The sequence below is a fragment of the Notechis scutatus genome, chromosome 3, assembly GCF_049901735.1.
Source record: "Notechis scutatus isolate UNSWTSFEM ecotype Mainland chromosome 3, rNotScu1.2, whole genome shotgun sequence".
Lineage (NCBI taxonomy): Eukaryota > Metazoa > Chordata > Lepidosauria > Squamata > Elapidae > Notechis > Notechis scutatus.
The window spans coordinates 154941292-154957355 of record NC_142011.1 but is presented as its reverse complement, the minus strand read 5'-3'; the positions used below and the strand labels follow the sequence as shown (position 1 = coordinate 154957355).

General features: G+C 36.5%; 1 long non-coding RNA gene across 2 annotated transcripts in view; it reads left to right on the top strand.

Moving 5' to 3' along the window:
- LOC148131445 (uncharacterized) overlaps positions 1-8972 on the top strand; it is a 40131-nt gene extending 31159 nt beyond the window's left edge. For both annotated transcript variants that reach the window (XR_015748861.1, XR_015748862.1), the window contains exons 4-5: positions 6218-6277; positions 8639-8972. This is a non-coding gene — a long non-coding RNA (uncharacterized LOC148131445). The remainder of the gene's footprint in view (positions 1-6217; positions 6278-8638) is intronic.
- Positions 8973-16064: the final 7092 nt, after the last annotated feature.

Genomic DNA, 16064 nt, shown 5'->3' with positions numbered 1-16064 from the left:
CTGCTACAGGCTGTTTTGTTTTTCCTTTTCATTTACATTACAAGGAAAATCATCCTCTCATTAGCAGTTCTTATTCACTAAGCTATAAATCTTACTGAGCCTTTCTGTCACTATTAATTCCCTATTCTGGACTTAATCCTCTTCAGTTTTTAACATTGTGACATGCTTCTCCCTTCCTTCACATCCTTCTCACATGTCTTTTTCTCCACTGCTAGTATCACAATCTTTGTGGCTTGTGATCACTAGCTGTCCCTTTCACATGGCCCTCAATTATTGCTATGATGTCATAAGTATCTTCAGAAGTAATGCTATTAGCAGACCCATACATGTAACTTCTACCACACCACCAACATATGTACATTTTATACCAACACACTGATGAGAGATTACAATTGATAACAAAAGGTAACTATATCCAAAGTGCAGTTTCTTTTATTACATTTGTTTTTGAGATTGTGTGAAACTATGGTGATATGAGACATTTCACCTTGATATATCAAACTAAAGACTTTAAAAAGATGTCAGATATAATGATGATGCTCAAGAACAAACTAGTAATGTAATCAAGTTATTATGCAATCCTGCACCACTGTACACTGGACCAGCTATACTTTTCTCTTCAGGGACAACACCATGTACACTGCATTGCAACAGTCAATCCATGAGGATACCAGGGCATGTGACTGTTTGAAAGGCTCCCTGATTTAGGAAAGGCAACTAGACACTTATTCCTGGACCAAGAAAGGCCAACTAGAAAAAAGTAAGGTAGAAAATGAATCATTTACTGGACCACCTCAATTGATGGCATGAATATTAAAAAAAAAAAAAACCTTCTCTTTTTCTTTTCTTTTCATAAAAAATGATGAAATTTCACAACACTTCAGGAATTTTACCTAATAACCTCATGATACTTTAAACTATCATGTGACTTTAAACACCAAACTATCATGATTTGGTTATTTTGACACAATTCAGGCCTTCGAGAAATAAAGACTTTGGAGGCATGCTGCAAACTAGACAATCTAGAACAGGGGTGCTACATCTGATTTTATTGATGGACGCATCAGGGTTGTGTTTGACCTCAGAGGGCCAAGGGGTGGGCATGGCCATGGTGGGCATGGTGGGGGTGGGCATGGACATGGCAGGTGTGGCACAAGACTCGTGTTGGGGGCACCTGTGGTGGCCAAATGCTAATGCAACACTTCCAAGACTCTCTCTCACTCTCATTATAATCTCCTTCCTTCCTTCCTTCCTTCCTTCCTTCCTTCCTTCCTTCCTTCCTTCCTTCCTTCCTTCCTTCCTTCCTTCCTTCCTTCCTTCCTTCCTTCCTTCCTTCCTTCCTTCTCTTCTTTTTCATTCCCTCTTCATTCTCCTTTCTTCTTCCTTTCCCTCTTTCATTATTTTTACTTCCTTCCTCTCTTCCCATCTTTTTTTCTTTTTCTTTGTCTTTCCTCTTTCCCTTTCTCCTTTCCTGTCCCTTCTTGCATGCTCAAATGCCAAAGGGAAAACATTTCTCCATTTGTTTTGGTTTTAGTTTGTTTTGATAGTCCTCTGCCAGCAAAAATGAGGCCCCTTGCACCCTATTTTTGGCCACAACACCCTCCTGCAGCCCCCTACCAGCAAAAATGGAGTTCCTTTGCTGTTTCCAGGCTGACCCTATGGGCTGGATCTAAGCACCCCATGGGCCAGATCTGGCCTCTGGGCCTTGAGTTTAACACCCCTGATCTAGAATGTAGAGGGTGAACATTGTTGCCAATGAGATAGTAAGAAGAAATCTTCCCTAATTTAGATTTAGAAGGAGGCTTACCTTTTTCTTGGACTAGTTAGTACAGATCCTTTGTTATTCAATGAACATGTTTTCTTTAAACTCCTAATGCATGAGTCTGGCCTCCTTACACTGGAGGTACAGATTCAAACTTTCTGTATGAAGAATGGTTGCAGGAATTGGGTAAGTCTACTTTAATAAAAAGAAGGACTAGCGGTGACATGATAGCAGTTGTCTAATATTTATTGGCTGCCACATAGAAGAGAGGGTCAATCTATTGTTCTGACCAAGGCTTCCAAACTGTAATTATGCACACACATCTTTTAAAAGCAAGACTTATTTTATTGCAACGTGGGGAATTGTTTTCATTCCCAGCTGGAATTAATCTCAAACAGTCCCCTGAAATAAGCACACACCTTTGAGTTCTGTGAAATGCTGCGAAAAACAGAAGTATCAAATGAACTAGAAAAGAAACCAACTGAAGAACAAAAAAAAAAAAAAAAAAACCAATCAACCGAAGTACAAAGAGCTTCAAGAATGACTCTGATCCGATTGAACTACTTTGCTTTCTGCAAAGGTATCATCATCTTGGCCTGACCTTTATACCTTATAAGAGGGGCAATCATCTCCCAGCCTTTCTCCTGAAGTCCCTTTTGTTTCAGATGCTCTCGCCTTCTAGCAGCTTTGCACACACACACACACACACACACACACACACACACACACACTGGGAACAGGCTCCCCTGGGTCCTCTGCCTTGCTGCTGTCAGACTCTGAAGGCTCTGAAGACAGCACCCCACTCCAAGATGGTCCCGGCCCCATCTCTGCATCGGATGCAGGACCCTCGTCTGAGTCCTCTCCAGACTCCCTGATGGGTCCCCGTTCTTCCCCACTGTCCGATTCTGCTGCTGTCTGCACCGGCTGCTGGTGAACCACAACACCTATACTCTAAAGTATCTGAAGGCAGGACAAGAAACAATGGATGGAAACTACTCAAGAAGAGAACCAATCTAGAACTAATGGGAAATTTCCTGAGAACAATTAATCAGTGAAACAACTTGCCTCCAGAAGTTGTGGGTGGTCCAGCACTGGAGATGTTTAAGAAAAGATTGGACAACCATTTGCCTGAAATAGTACAGAGTTTCCTGCTTCAGCAGGAAGTTGAACTAGAAGATCTCCAAGGTCCCTTCCATCTCTGTTATTCTCTTACTCCTAACCATCCGTGGTACTGAAAACAAAGCCATCCTGTCACATGGCTGCAAGACAAAATGCTTTCTCTTTATATGCTCTGCAATTGTCATTATACTTCCATGTCCATAGGCATTAAGAGAAATTTCTATTGTTGACCTTGTTTGGTCGTGGATGCTAAACAGGATGGAGTCTCATTAGCACTCTACTGGAAGGGAATTCTAAAGCTAGACTGGGACGTTGAAAGAAAATCTAAGAAGAAGCCAAAGTTAGATCACTTTCATGCTCACGCCCATTCAATTACACAGCTATGTCCATGTGACCAGAGGAGTATGTTTCATGTAAATATATTACATGTATCTAGATGAACCTGGCTTGTAGTAGTACAACTGCACAGTGGCAGATAAGAAAGCACTCCAGAGGGTTAACATCATTGCCCAGAGGATCATTGGTTGCCCTATCCCCTGTTTGAAAGAGCTTTATAGTTCCTGCTGCCTTAAGAAAGTTCAAAACATTCTCAAAAATCCATCTCATCCCGGCAACCCCCCCTTTTTTTTTGAACTATTACCATCTGGCAGATGGTACAGAATAATAAAAACAAGGACAAATAGGCTGAAAAGCAGCTTCTACCCCAGGGCAGTAGCTCTTTTGAATTCTGATGTGTAGTGCAGTGTTGGTGTGGTGTTGGGGGTTTTCGGTTCAATGTGTGGAGGAGGGTGAAGGATGTGTGTTTGTGTTTATTTTCATGGTCATAATCATGGTGTGCACTGAAGATGGTGTTTGATTTCATTGTACGAGGTGCAATAACAATAAAGTAAACTAAACTACTCTCACTGAGAGAAATTATTATTTAGGAAACTAATTTCAGCTCTCTTCTGACTCTCAAAGACTAAAGTGGTCTGATATCTATCAGTTAAAAATAAAAAGAATTGGCATCTGTGACCCTAAAATAACAACAATAAAGGAATAAACAGTTATGCTGGAGGAATTCAGGTTTTAATTTGAACAAGTTTAACATATTGATATTACTGGAAGTGGCACTATGGAGCTGTGTAGTCTTGGGAAAGGACCTTAAAAATGATAAAAGAAACGTGATCTTGTTATTCATAGTCACATGTTTCTTATTTTGTAGTAGCAAAAGCATTGTGTGTGTTTGTCTCTTGTGCACCATTGCCTATTATTTTGAAGACTAATGAGCATCCTAATTAGCATAGTTATTTTCTTAACTTTTAATTATTTCAGTTTCTCTTTTTCTTTCACTTAGGCCTCATAGCATGATACCTGCCTCAGAAGTGAATATATTCATTCAATTTTCTTTACTTTAATTACTATTGCCTTTGGCAAGGTAGCAATAAAAAAAGTAAAAAAAGTTACACTTTTCTCCTATTTTTCAATATGGACTACAAACAAAGAATCCATAGGCCGTAGGCCACTTGAATAACATGTTATTGCTAAAGTCAGTAAATGTGGTAATATTCAGCTGAAAATTGAATAACAGTATATTCTTTTCTTGTGAAAGTGATGCATATGTTTGTCTGCAATTTTTCAAGGACATTTGTTATTCTTGTCAGTTTTACCTATCTTATGGGTCTTTTAATGTTCTTTTCAAAATTTCTGCTGATGTTTATGTAATTTTTCCAACTGTACACTGAACTTTTCTAGAACAGCAGATGGCAACAAATAGAATGTACAGATGTTAGCCAGCCCATATTGCAGTCCACTTTAGGGGATTTCAACATTTTGATGGGGGAAAAATATCTGTCATGGATTTATTTCCTATCCCCATTCTATACTCACAGCTAAGAGAGGTTGTTAGTGCTTATCGTATTAACCCACTTCAGCATCTGTTAGATCTTGGATTCAACTTTTATACCCTGAATAATAATTGCTAGCTTTCGGTGTTTTTTTCAAGTGTTTGTTAGAGGTCAGGCTCTTCTTTAAAAATCTCAATCTGAAAGCTTGGTAATTCTGAGATACAGTGATTTATACTGCCACACGCTATTCCCACCTCCAACATATGCCATCTACAGGCCTTGCATTTGAGATTAGGAAAATAACGTTCTTCTCAACTGCATTTGCCACTTTCCTCAGTTAGGGTGGTTTTAATGCCTGAGCAGAAACCTTTATGAATGAAGCAGACGGGGCAATCAAGGCAGAGAGCCGTCATCTTGACTTTTCATCTTTTTGAAAGAATTGCACCAACATTGATCTATATGTATCAATTTTACCGGATGGATGCAATTGAATACATAATTTTCTCTATTGGACATATTTGAATGCAACATTTTATAATATATATTCTTCTGTACACATTTGGGGAAAAAATAAGCCAGGAAAGTGTGAAACCATAGAATAATTACATAACAATAGATATGGTGTAAACTATGTTGGTTTCAAATAAAATGACAGTCCTAACTATTGTTTTCAGTATTATTCTGAAATATTGTCCTACAGCTTTGGGTGCTAGATACTGGAAGCTCTAAAGCTGTGGTGAATGTATACTGTATTATTATAGATATTTAAAGAAAGAAAAACATAAAGAAGAGGCAATCCCAAATTTGCCCTGTAGCAATATATAAAATGGGGATGGGGTAAGGATTAGGGTTAGAGAAAAACATTTGAAAAGTGAGTTGGAGGGATTATGAAAGAGAAACAGGAATAAGAAAGAGAATCCATACATATAAAAAAGATACTGAACATTGTCATTCCCAATACACATTATACACTTAAACATCTCTAGTAATGGTAATAAAATCTGACCATAGAAATTGATGAGGAAATTTAAGAATGAGCCCTAGTTCATATAGATGTCCTTCCTGGAGTTCTAACCTTGATCTTATTTAGCAAATGGAGCTACCTGTTTCTGTCCTGTAAACTTGAAGGAACTGCAGCTGAATAAGTATAAAAAATTTCAAAAGGATAACAAGAAGAATTCCTCATCAAGCCACCCTGATAAGGCCAGAGATTTTCAGTGGGAATGGAAAATTGTGAGAATCCAGATTAACCAGAGCTGAAAGAAGATAAAATGGAATGCATTTAACCCTGCAGTCTTTAACAGAGCTCTGTTTGTTGTACCAGCAGATTGTTACATATTGCATTATCCATTTTAATACAAAATGTGAAGTCCGTTCCCCCGCCCCCTTGTTTCAACCTCTGCCTGATTTTCCTGGAACAAAATAAGCAAATGATCTAAGTTGCACAGCAGTTACAGTGAAAGTGTATATAACTACTCAGAATTGAATTAAATTGTGCTTTTTTCCCAAGGAATCTGTACAGGACCATAGCAGTTTTGAACACATTTTCAAATTGCTGAACTCAGTAAAGGTAAAAACACATAACATTAAGTCATTATGCATGGTTGTCTCATTCGAATCAGTGATCAGTGATCCTGCCTTGTATATATATATACACACACACACACACACACACACACACACACATGCCATATCTCTTTCATTCTTAACATTCAGATACAACCATATGAAAACAATGCAAGCAAACCATAGATGTTTATCCTCATTTTTAATTTTGGAAATCACCATTTTTCTCTCCCTCTATTGTCAAATGTTTCATCAACTCTGTAATGCTTTAGAAAAGGTAAAAAATCCAAGTGACAGAAGCTGTCCTTCCCAAAGGCATCTGATTAAAGTACCTTTCCATTCAGAAAGAGGAGGAAAGAAAAAAGAAAAAGAAAAAAAAAATAATGAAAAGAAAAATAATTGGTCAGGATTCATGGAGTGTTAAGCCATATATCAGAATAAAGAAATACACTAAGCTAATGAGAAAATCACATGAGCTGACATTGATGTGCCATTCCTATCTCCATATATCTATACTGTTATATTGTTCAGTGGCTATTCCTTTTGTAACCTCTGAATCTTTCTAGTAAACTATAATTAAGAAAGATTAAAAAAAATAAAAAATAGCAAAAGAGTTTTCGTAGCTCATATGAATTAACTGAATGAATGAATTAAGGGGCGTGCACTATTGTGTCTCCCGTCCCTGTCCTATTGTCCCCATTTATTCGTACCTATTTCCTGTATTCTTACTCATGTTTATACTTATACATATTATCTTGTAAGCGATTGACAAATCAAACAAATACATAAAAATAAATAAACTGGAGCAAGGGGCATTCAAAAGACATTGTCTTCTTTCTTAGTCACTTGTCAACTCTTTCAAAATACAGGTAGTCCTCAACTTTCAACAGTTCATTTAGTGACTGTTCAAAGTAACAATGGCACTGAGAAAGATGACTTATGACCGTTTTTCACAGTTATGGCCTTCGAAGTATCCCCATGGTCACATGAACAAAATTCAGATGCTTGGCAACTGGTTCATACCTATGGCTGTTGCAGTGTCCCAAGGTCATGTGATCCTGTTCTACGACCTTCTGACAAGCAAAGTCAATAGGGAAGTAAGATTCACTTAACAAGCATGCTACTAACTTATCAACTGCAGTGATTCACTGTGAAGTGAATCTTCTTTATGACCTTCAAGGAAGGTCGTAAAAGGGGGAAAGACTCACTTAACAAATGTCTCGCTTAACCACATAAATTTTGAGCTCAACTGTGGTCGTAAATCGAGGACTACCTGTACAGATTGAGATTATGTATTTACAAAGCCATAACCAGATAAACTATAGCATGGCTAAATATGGTATCTATCCGTGATTTATAAGAATATCAGCTCATGAGTTGCCATGGTGAATAGGTGGCAATACAAATGTAATAAATAAATAAAAAATAACTTTTAAAAAAATAGGACTTTAAAATAGGCAATTGGAAACTATGCAAATTTGCTTACATAAGTAGCGGGTTTTCAGATTCAGATTGACCTGTGATCAAATTGTCTTTATTAGTTTCTATATGATGCTGATTTTTATGGAGATAATTTCTCACACCTGCTTTTTACATTTCCAATAAATAGAGCATGAACAGGTATCAAAACAATAAAATACCATAAAATTTGATGAAATGTAATAAAACAGCAGTAAAATTCCAATTAAAAAAAAATATGGCAGGCAAAATACCACTGAAATCCCTAAAACTATTAGAAACAATGTCAACATATTTCAGATGCATAGCTAGTCAAAAGTGTCATAATTAAAAACACTCACTTGCCATTGGACAGTCATAAGAGCTGGTTCTAGCCAAGTATCTTTGAGCCACTGAGAAGATGCTTTTTGGGTTACCTCTTCCCTTTGTCATCTTCAAATTTTAGAACATAAAATAGAGGTTCAGCAGCCTCATTTTTTAAAGGTGCTCTCTCCAAGAAGTACAGCATGAAACTGTGTTCTCAAATGTGATAATTAGACAGTAGGCATAGCTATTTTGGAAATATAAAATACAGATCATAAACCAGATACTGGGAAAAAAAGAGAGAGAAAATGGTCAGGTCTAACCTTTTTATAAATGACATATCATAACCGTCATGAAAAAAAATCTCCATGGTTCTTACATAGCACAATCTTGTTAGGAAAGCATTAAAATGTGGCTCACGACCGATATGCATCCACAAGAGTTGCCAGAGATTGCAATATGTACACAGTGTTCTATGTACGCTTAGCAAAACTTGATGCAAAACTATGCTGAATGAAGGAATAACATAATGGCTTCGGAGCTCTTTATAAACCCCAAATGTTCTTTTCATTTATTTATTTTTTCCTTTTAAACAACAACACAGGAATAATCATGCTGCAGAGAACGAGGCTTCCATGCAAAGCTCTGGCCATTTGACCTGATGCTTCAACTTGCAGAGGCAATTACAAGGGAGAGAAAGGAAGAAGGGCAATGGCTGTGATTCTCTCAGTGGAGCTGTAAAAGAAGAAATTTACAACCTGTTATTGTTTTGCAAGCCACAGTGTTTTAAGAAAACAAGATTTTTTCCCCCTTTCCTTTTCCTGATACCAGTGGAATGAAAGGGGCTGTCTTGAAATGAAACCTTGTGTAGCAGGAATAATGCAAAAGTAAGCCAGCACATCTTTCTCCTTCATTAAAAAGGATGATGTTAAACTGTACTAGTTTTTATTATGCTTATTTTCAATGAGACAGTTGAAATGTTCTATGACTTTGATGTACAGATTAAAATGTTATTGAAACTAAATGGTACACCTCTCACCTAATCCTAGGAGGAGCAGAGAAATGGTATTATTTTAGGAATAAAAATTAAATACACCTCTGAGTATTTATATTCTATATAGTGAAAAGCATTGAGTAGATGACGAAACATAAACAATTGTTCTGAGTTTGTTTTTAGAACCTTAATTAGTAGTTGGCTTTTACTTTCCTCTGCATATTTACATTTCTTTCAAGAAATAAGCAAACTGTTGCATTTTATGATGAGAGAGTGATTAAAAAAATGGTTTCATTTATTTTTAGTGTTATTTTACTCTGTATTTTCTTGAGAAGGACTTTTTTTCTTTAACAGGAGAAGCAATTGTTTTAATTCAAGTGAGTCTTATAAAATATTTGCTTTGAAGCACAGGGGTTTCAAGTAGAATCTCTGGTGGTTCTGCCTGTACCTTGTGCTAAGTTAAATTGGCTTCTAGGAAGATGTAGATCCATTATTTCCCATGAAAAGCTTTCATTCCTGAGTGAGGAAAATATAACAGTGAAGAGACTAGGGTTGCAAACATACTATAAATGATACAATGGAACCAGGATTACATTTATTCGGAAATGTGTATTGCTTGTATCTCAGATTCCATGCCATACCAATTCAACTGCAATCCCTTTCTTCATTAGGTTTGGGTGAGTTTAAGGTGGGGGTGGGGAGGCTTACTTTTATATTTTTTTCCCCAGAATTAAATTCACTTAAGACAGTTTCCAACCCCATTTACTGCAATTAAGGGAGTGTTTGTGAACTACATTTCTCTTGAACTCTGATCATTTTAAAAGAAAAGATGGCTACCGAGGTATGAAAAAAATGCATTGCTCCCTGGAAGCTCTTTCTAATGATGAAAATGCCTCAGTCTTGCCATATTGTCTTGACACTTTCCAGGCCACAATCTGTTGTAGTCACAAGATTTAATCTGACACTCGTGAATCTTTGGCAGAATGTACATATAAAAAAAAATATGGAAATCTGAGATAGGCAAGCAAAGCAGCCACCATCCACTGGTTTCAACGGTGGATGCAAGAACAGATATTGGCCATAATGATTTGATTTTGGGTAAATCAGCTTAGAAATTAATTTCAGTTAACTTTAGCTGATTGTAGTGACCTAAATCAGAGTTCTCCATCTTTTCTGGCTTTGCAGACTGGTGGGAGGGGAGAGAGGGAGTGGTTCCATTCAAGTGGCTGGTAAGCACAGGTACAGCTCCATTTGCTCTGTGGTGGGCACACACGTCCGTCATTCTCACAAATGGACTGCAAGTGCACACACTCGTCCACTGTTCGTGCAAGTAGGGATATGCATGCACATGTGTGGGCATTCTCATCTGACATTTCCATGGCCCAGTTGCAAACAGCCACGGCCCAGAAGTTAGGGACTCCTGACCTAAACCACAAAACAACTTATATGGACTGGTCTTAGAAATATGAGGGCAGCTGCATGAGAAACTCAGGACAGGCAGCCTTGGCACAATAATGGGAATAAATATTAATGCAGCTTTTCAAAGTTCTTCTCTTAGGGAACCTTCAAAAAAAATTTCCTACGCTTTTGTGTAGGTTTATATATACCCACCCATCCACCCACACATATTATAGTTCATTACCTTGCTGCAAAGTTTCCTATTTATTTAATGTCTGGGACCGTTGCCCTTTTTCTTTGAAAATGTTTGGATTCCCCTGAGAAATGTGAGTCAGGACCCTATTCAGCTTCAGCTGAGATTTAAGCTTTGACTGAATAAACATGGGAAATAATTCACTTTCTCCTTCTGTTATTATTTACTTTGTCCCTGGAACCCAGGTAATTTATTGGAAAGGTATACAAAAATTTGTTTGTAACACCTGTCAGCTACCTCATGATTTAACAGTCATTTCACACTCCACCACAATGCATTTTAAAGAGACGATGTGCTAAGAATAAAAATATACATTTTATATCAATATTCCACACTTGGTTTGGCCAGAAAAATATTAATGCTATAATATCAATCATACAAAAAAAGTCTTATCTTGCAAACTTCTTATATCTTAAAGAAATTGTTATTAAATGAAATATTGTCAGTGCTATTAATATTGCATAACAGCTATAAACTTGAATGCATTTAGTGCTCTAATCTCTAATAAAACAAGTGGCAACTCCTAGTAAATTTTCTTAAGAAGATAAAGGGAACTGCGCTGGGTCAGACCAAAACCTATATCTTCAATCCCCATGGTAGCCAATCAATAATCTATGAGAATCCCATAAAGAATAATGAGTGTGATAGCACCATTCAGATCAAAGTCCCCCACAAATAATATTGAGAGCCAGAGCATTAATATATATCCTTTGTGACCAGCGGCTATGCTTTATCGCCCTTTGAGAAGCTAAATCTGTTTCAGCAAGGAACCTTTTCTACATCCTGCAGTATTGAATTCCATAATTTAATAATTGGGTGTGTTAAGAAGTGCTTCTTCAGTCTCAAACAGCCTTCAGACTAAACCTCCTCATTCTAAATAGGACCCTTGAGAGTGACCATCCAGCTGAATTCATCTATCCATCTGGACCCAGAATGAGGGCAATTGATTATATAATTGATCCTATGGACCTTCTCCCTCATGTTATGTCTCCCTAAGAAGTAATGCCTAAATTTGATAGTAATCATCTCCCAATCCTACTTAATTTAAATGTCCGCACTCAAGAAACACAGAGTGAGTTTGCTACCAACTTTTACTGATACTGGGCCAGAAGAACATATTTCTGAGTTAAATGGTTTCCAGAGTTAAACCAAAGGATAACAGATTTTGGCCTCACATCAATTACAGACTCTGCAGTCTGCCCTGACATCAGCTAAATCTCCCAATGTAGTCCTAGTGAATTATAGCATCAAAACCCAGGAGCTCCACCAGGATTTATTAACCTTTTTCACATGTGGTATTAAAATATCCATTTTATATGTAATGACAATCACAATTAGTATTTTCAATAGTTATTAATTCTAATTGCTATTGTGGCTGGTGAAGATATTAGAGAGAAGGTTCTTGAATCTCTAACAAAATGTTTGGAATGGGATGAAGAAGATATGGGTGCAGAAGTGGACAAGTGAACAGAATTAGTATAAGGTATGCAAAGTGAAGAAGTATACCAAAAGATACCTGTGTACTCTGTCAGGAAGAAGACAAGAGACCTTCCATATAAATCGTTCCATTCTCCACTATCCTGTCAGAGCTGAAGAAGTTTCTTGTATTAGAAGCAAAACATCTTCAAAAGAAAAGAAAAAAAAAACCTCCACGAAAGTCCAGTTGCCTCCAGAAAAAGCACCTTTGGGACAAACATGACCTCAATGACTGAGAACCTCTACAAATTTTTTAGACAAGAGACTGTTTTAGCAAACAATTACCAAATTAACTGGGAAAGAATTAAAAGAATTAATTCAACATAAAAATGGTGATTCCAAAGAATATAGTTATTTGTCTGAAAGACATAGATCTTTCTCAACAGAAGGGTTTTTTTTTTTCTTAAAAACCTTGTTACATTTGTTACCAAAGTGGAGATATTGCCAAATAGTATTTTAGAAAATATCCAGTGACTTTAGCACGTAAAAGAAAGTTAGAATTTACATTTGGCAGCAAATTGAGAATTTCTTACTCCCCAAAAAATGAATAATGGAAGATTTTAAAAACCCTGAAATAATTCTTTGATAATAATAAACAATAAAGGCACAGATATAAAGACAATACAGGACAGTAAGAAATCCTTTATGAGAGGAGAATTTATACAGAAAAATAATGAATTGAAAAGACAATTCATTTGTCTTTTCAGAATATGCAAAAGGTTTTAATAGAGATAAAAGAGGAAGATGTAAGACCTCCAGAAAGGAAAAACGCCTTACAGCAAATTAAACTTCTACAATGTCAGCTCTCTATATTATCTCCAGGAGAAATTGAAATTGAAACAAAAATGAATTTTGTAAAACGGGAATTTTGACTTTGCAAATAAGCTGAAGAAATGGTTAGCATATAAATTAAGAAAATAAAGTGAAAAGAAAATTATACTAAAATTACAAAATGGTCAAACAGTAATGTAAACATGAAAAATAACATTTCACTTTATACAAAAAGTGTACAAAAGAAAAGGAATGTATCTGGCAAAAGTGAATAGATATTTAAAGAAACAAAATTTATCAAAGATATGGGATAAATAAAAGCAGCACATTCTAATAAAATTATTTAATGAATATATTTATGAACAGAGTTCTTTGAAATGAAGGCTACAACTTCTTGTAAATTCTTGTTTAATAAAGCAATAATCTTAGTTAAATTCAAGTGACTTTATATTAAGCAGCTGTGTTGTACAAGGTCTTTATTTTTCTATAAAAAAATGGAATGGGAAGGTCAATTTCATTTTTTCACCCATATATAAAGCTGTGTTCATGAAAGTGTTTGTGTGTGTGTATGTGTGTGTGTGTGTGTGTGTGTGTGTGTATTTTGCATCTCTTGTTATATGCAATAATAATCTCAAATGTCTCTAGTCTCTTTTTGAAGTTACTAGGCAGAAAATTGTCCGTATATGTATGACCCATTTTATTAAGGGTTACATTTTATTTTAGATTTCTGTTTTTAACTAATTTAAAGGCTATTTTTTATTGTGATCTGGGTAGCTCTAGTATGTATCACGTTTCAGATTTGAATCACTACAAGTTAATACCTAAAGCTAAAAGAATGTAACATTTTATCCTTTTTAATAATAAATTTTGATATACTTTTCACCTATGAGATTAATTTATTCCCTAGGAGAGAGGGAACAAAGGCTTAATAATAACCCTACTATGCTACATGATTAGGATGGTGACATTATTAAAGTTGTTTCAACTTTTTGCATTTTGAACTTTTAATCATCTGAAAGGAAGCATACGTATGTGAAAGTTTCATTGAGGTGGAGTTATAACCTTCCTTTCGAGAAAGTTTTCCATGTGAGTGCTGCCTTTTTTTGGCCTGAATTTGTACACCATTCCAATATTGGTAGAAGACTGTTTTTCTGGTCCAGTTAATGCCTGCATGTTACTATGGAATTAAAATAGAACTGAGTGCTTCTGGTGCATTAAAATTGTGGAGCTTAAAAGCTGAAATAAATCTAAAACATCCCCATCAATGGAAACTAGACACTTTAAAAAACAAAAGAGGACCCTAAGGCTATTGAACTTCTCTGCTACATGTGATGTGATACACACACACACAGATACACACACACACACTATGCCTCACATTCTGAGTGCTGAAAATGAAAGTCCAAATAATAATATGTCTATAATAATCAAGTACACATTTGTGTAGCCTGAAACCATTTTGTGAAAAAAAGAAAAAAGTACTCTGATAATAGTAGGAAGTTGGCTCAGAAGGCTAAAGCAAAGAAGTAGCATACAAAAAAGATTTTTGTGAAAGGAAAGAAAGCCTCCCAGATAATGCCATTTTTTATTATCATTACAAGGCTGTGTGTGTGTGTATTGGAATATGCCAAAGGGAGACAATAAATACACGTATCTTTGTGGTTGGGTATTCATTGTTATTTACATCATTGTGATTTTTTCAGGTACTATATAAGCTGGTATGGACATTTATACCACAGCAATGGATGACTACTTTGACCACCTATTTCTTCCAGGAAGAATATAAATGCAAAGGTTTTGCCAAACTTTCCCACCATGAAACCCACTGAACAGCGGAGCTCAAAGAAATGGAAAGGGGGGGGGGGGGGACAAGGAGAGAGGGTTCCCCAAGGCAGGTCTAACAACACCAACGGCTATAAGAGCTGGGGTGTGTAAGCGTCAACACAATACTGCTCCAAAAAAGATCTTACAGATCCGAAGGAACAAAGCACAACCAACAAAAAGCCTTTGCAAAAAACAGAAAAAAAAAAAAGCTGAAAGCAAGATCTTGTTAGACCCAGCCAAAGGACCTTGTCCCAAGATTAGAGAGCCCCCAAGCCAAAAAGCATTAGAGTGTTAACCACCGCGAAGAGCACGCAGACCAAAATACAGTCAGCGGACCACACTACGATCTGAAAGCACAATGAGAAAGTCAGAATTCACAAGAAGAGTTCCACCCTCTGCGAGAAACCTTGCACCAGACGAAATAGAACAGAAAACCTTGTCGCTGGGTCTGATTTAGCATGGTAAAAAACACAGCAGTCCACCGTCAAGAAACAAATAAATATGAAAAGTAAAATGGGAAAACCCCATACCATTATCATGAAAACAAATGTCCCATTCAGTATCAGTTCATACATTTACCTTGTCTCCATTCATATGCAATATGATAATTCCAACGTCAGCCTTGTGAGGGCCAAAGTCAGCATAGTCTCAGAAATGTGTATTAGTAGAAGGAACTAGACTTCATAACAAAACAAAACAAAAAGCAAATGCGTAAAAGGAAGAATTCTGAATACCAAGATATATAGTGGGGGGGAAAATAAGATACCCAACCATTTACAAACAATTGCATTCTATAAAGAAAATAGCATTCCACAAATTCAATTAAAAACATTGTCACTGCTGAGTTAGGGCACTTATATGTTACCCCCATTTTCTCTCTGCAGTTCATTTAGAGTCCTTTCAAACTGATCTGCAATTATCTTCTTGGCTGCTGGCCTTGAAGTGCAGGGAACCTGCTGAGATCAACATGAGCCAGGCAGTGTTCATGGTGATCAATCAGTCAGGCTTCCTCCAGCTAACCAGTAGGAGAGGGGCAAAGTGCCAATCAGTTAGTATCCCTCTCATTTGAGCTGCTATGAATCCCGAAGAAACAAAAATCCATTTTCTGCTTCATGCAAAAATAATAAATATTGTCCTTCCCGCAGATATACTTTCACATCTCTGTTTGCTGTAATCAGAAGCTATGAAAGGAATCACATTTATAAAAGAGTGAAAACCTATCTGCCTTGTTGGTATCATGATATCACACATAAAAACATCTGAAAGTTAATGATATTATTTTTTATTAATCTTTATTTTGTAACTCTCAAGGCA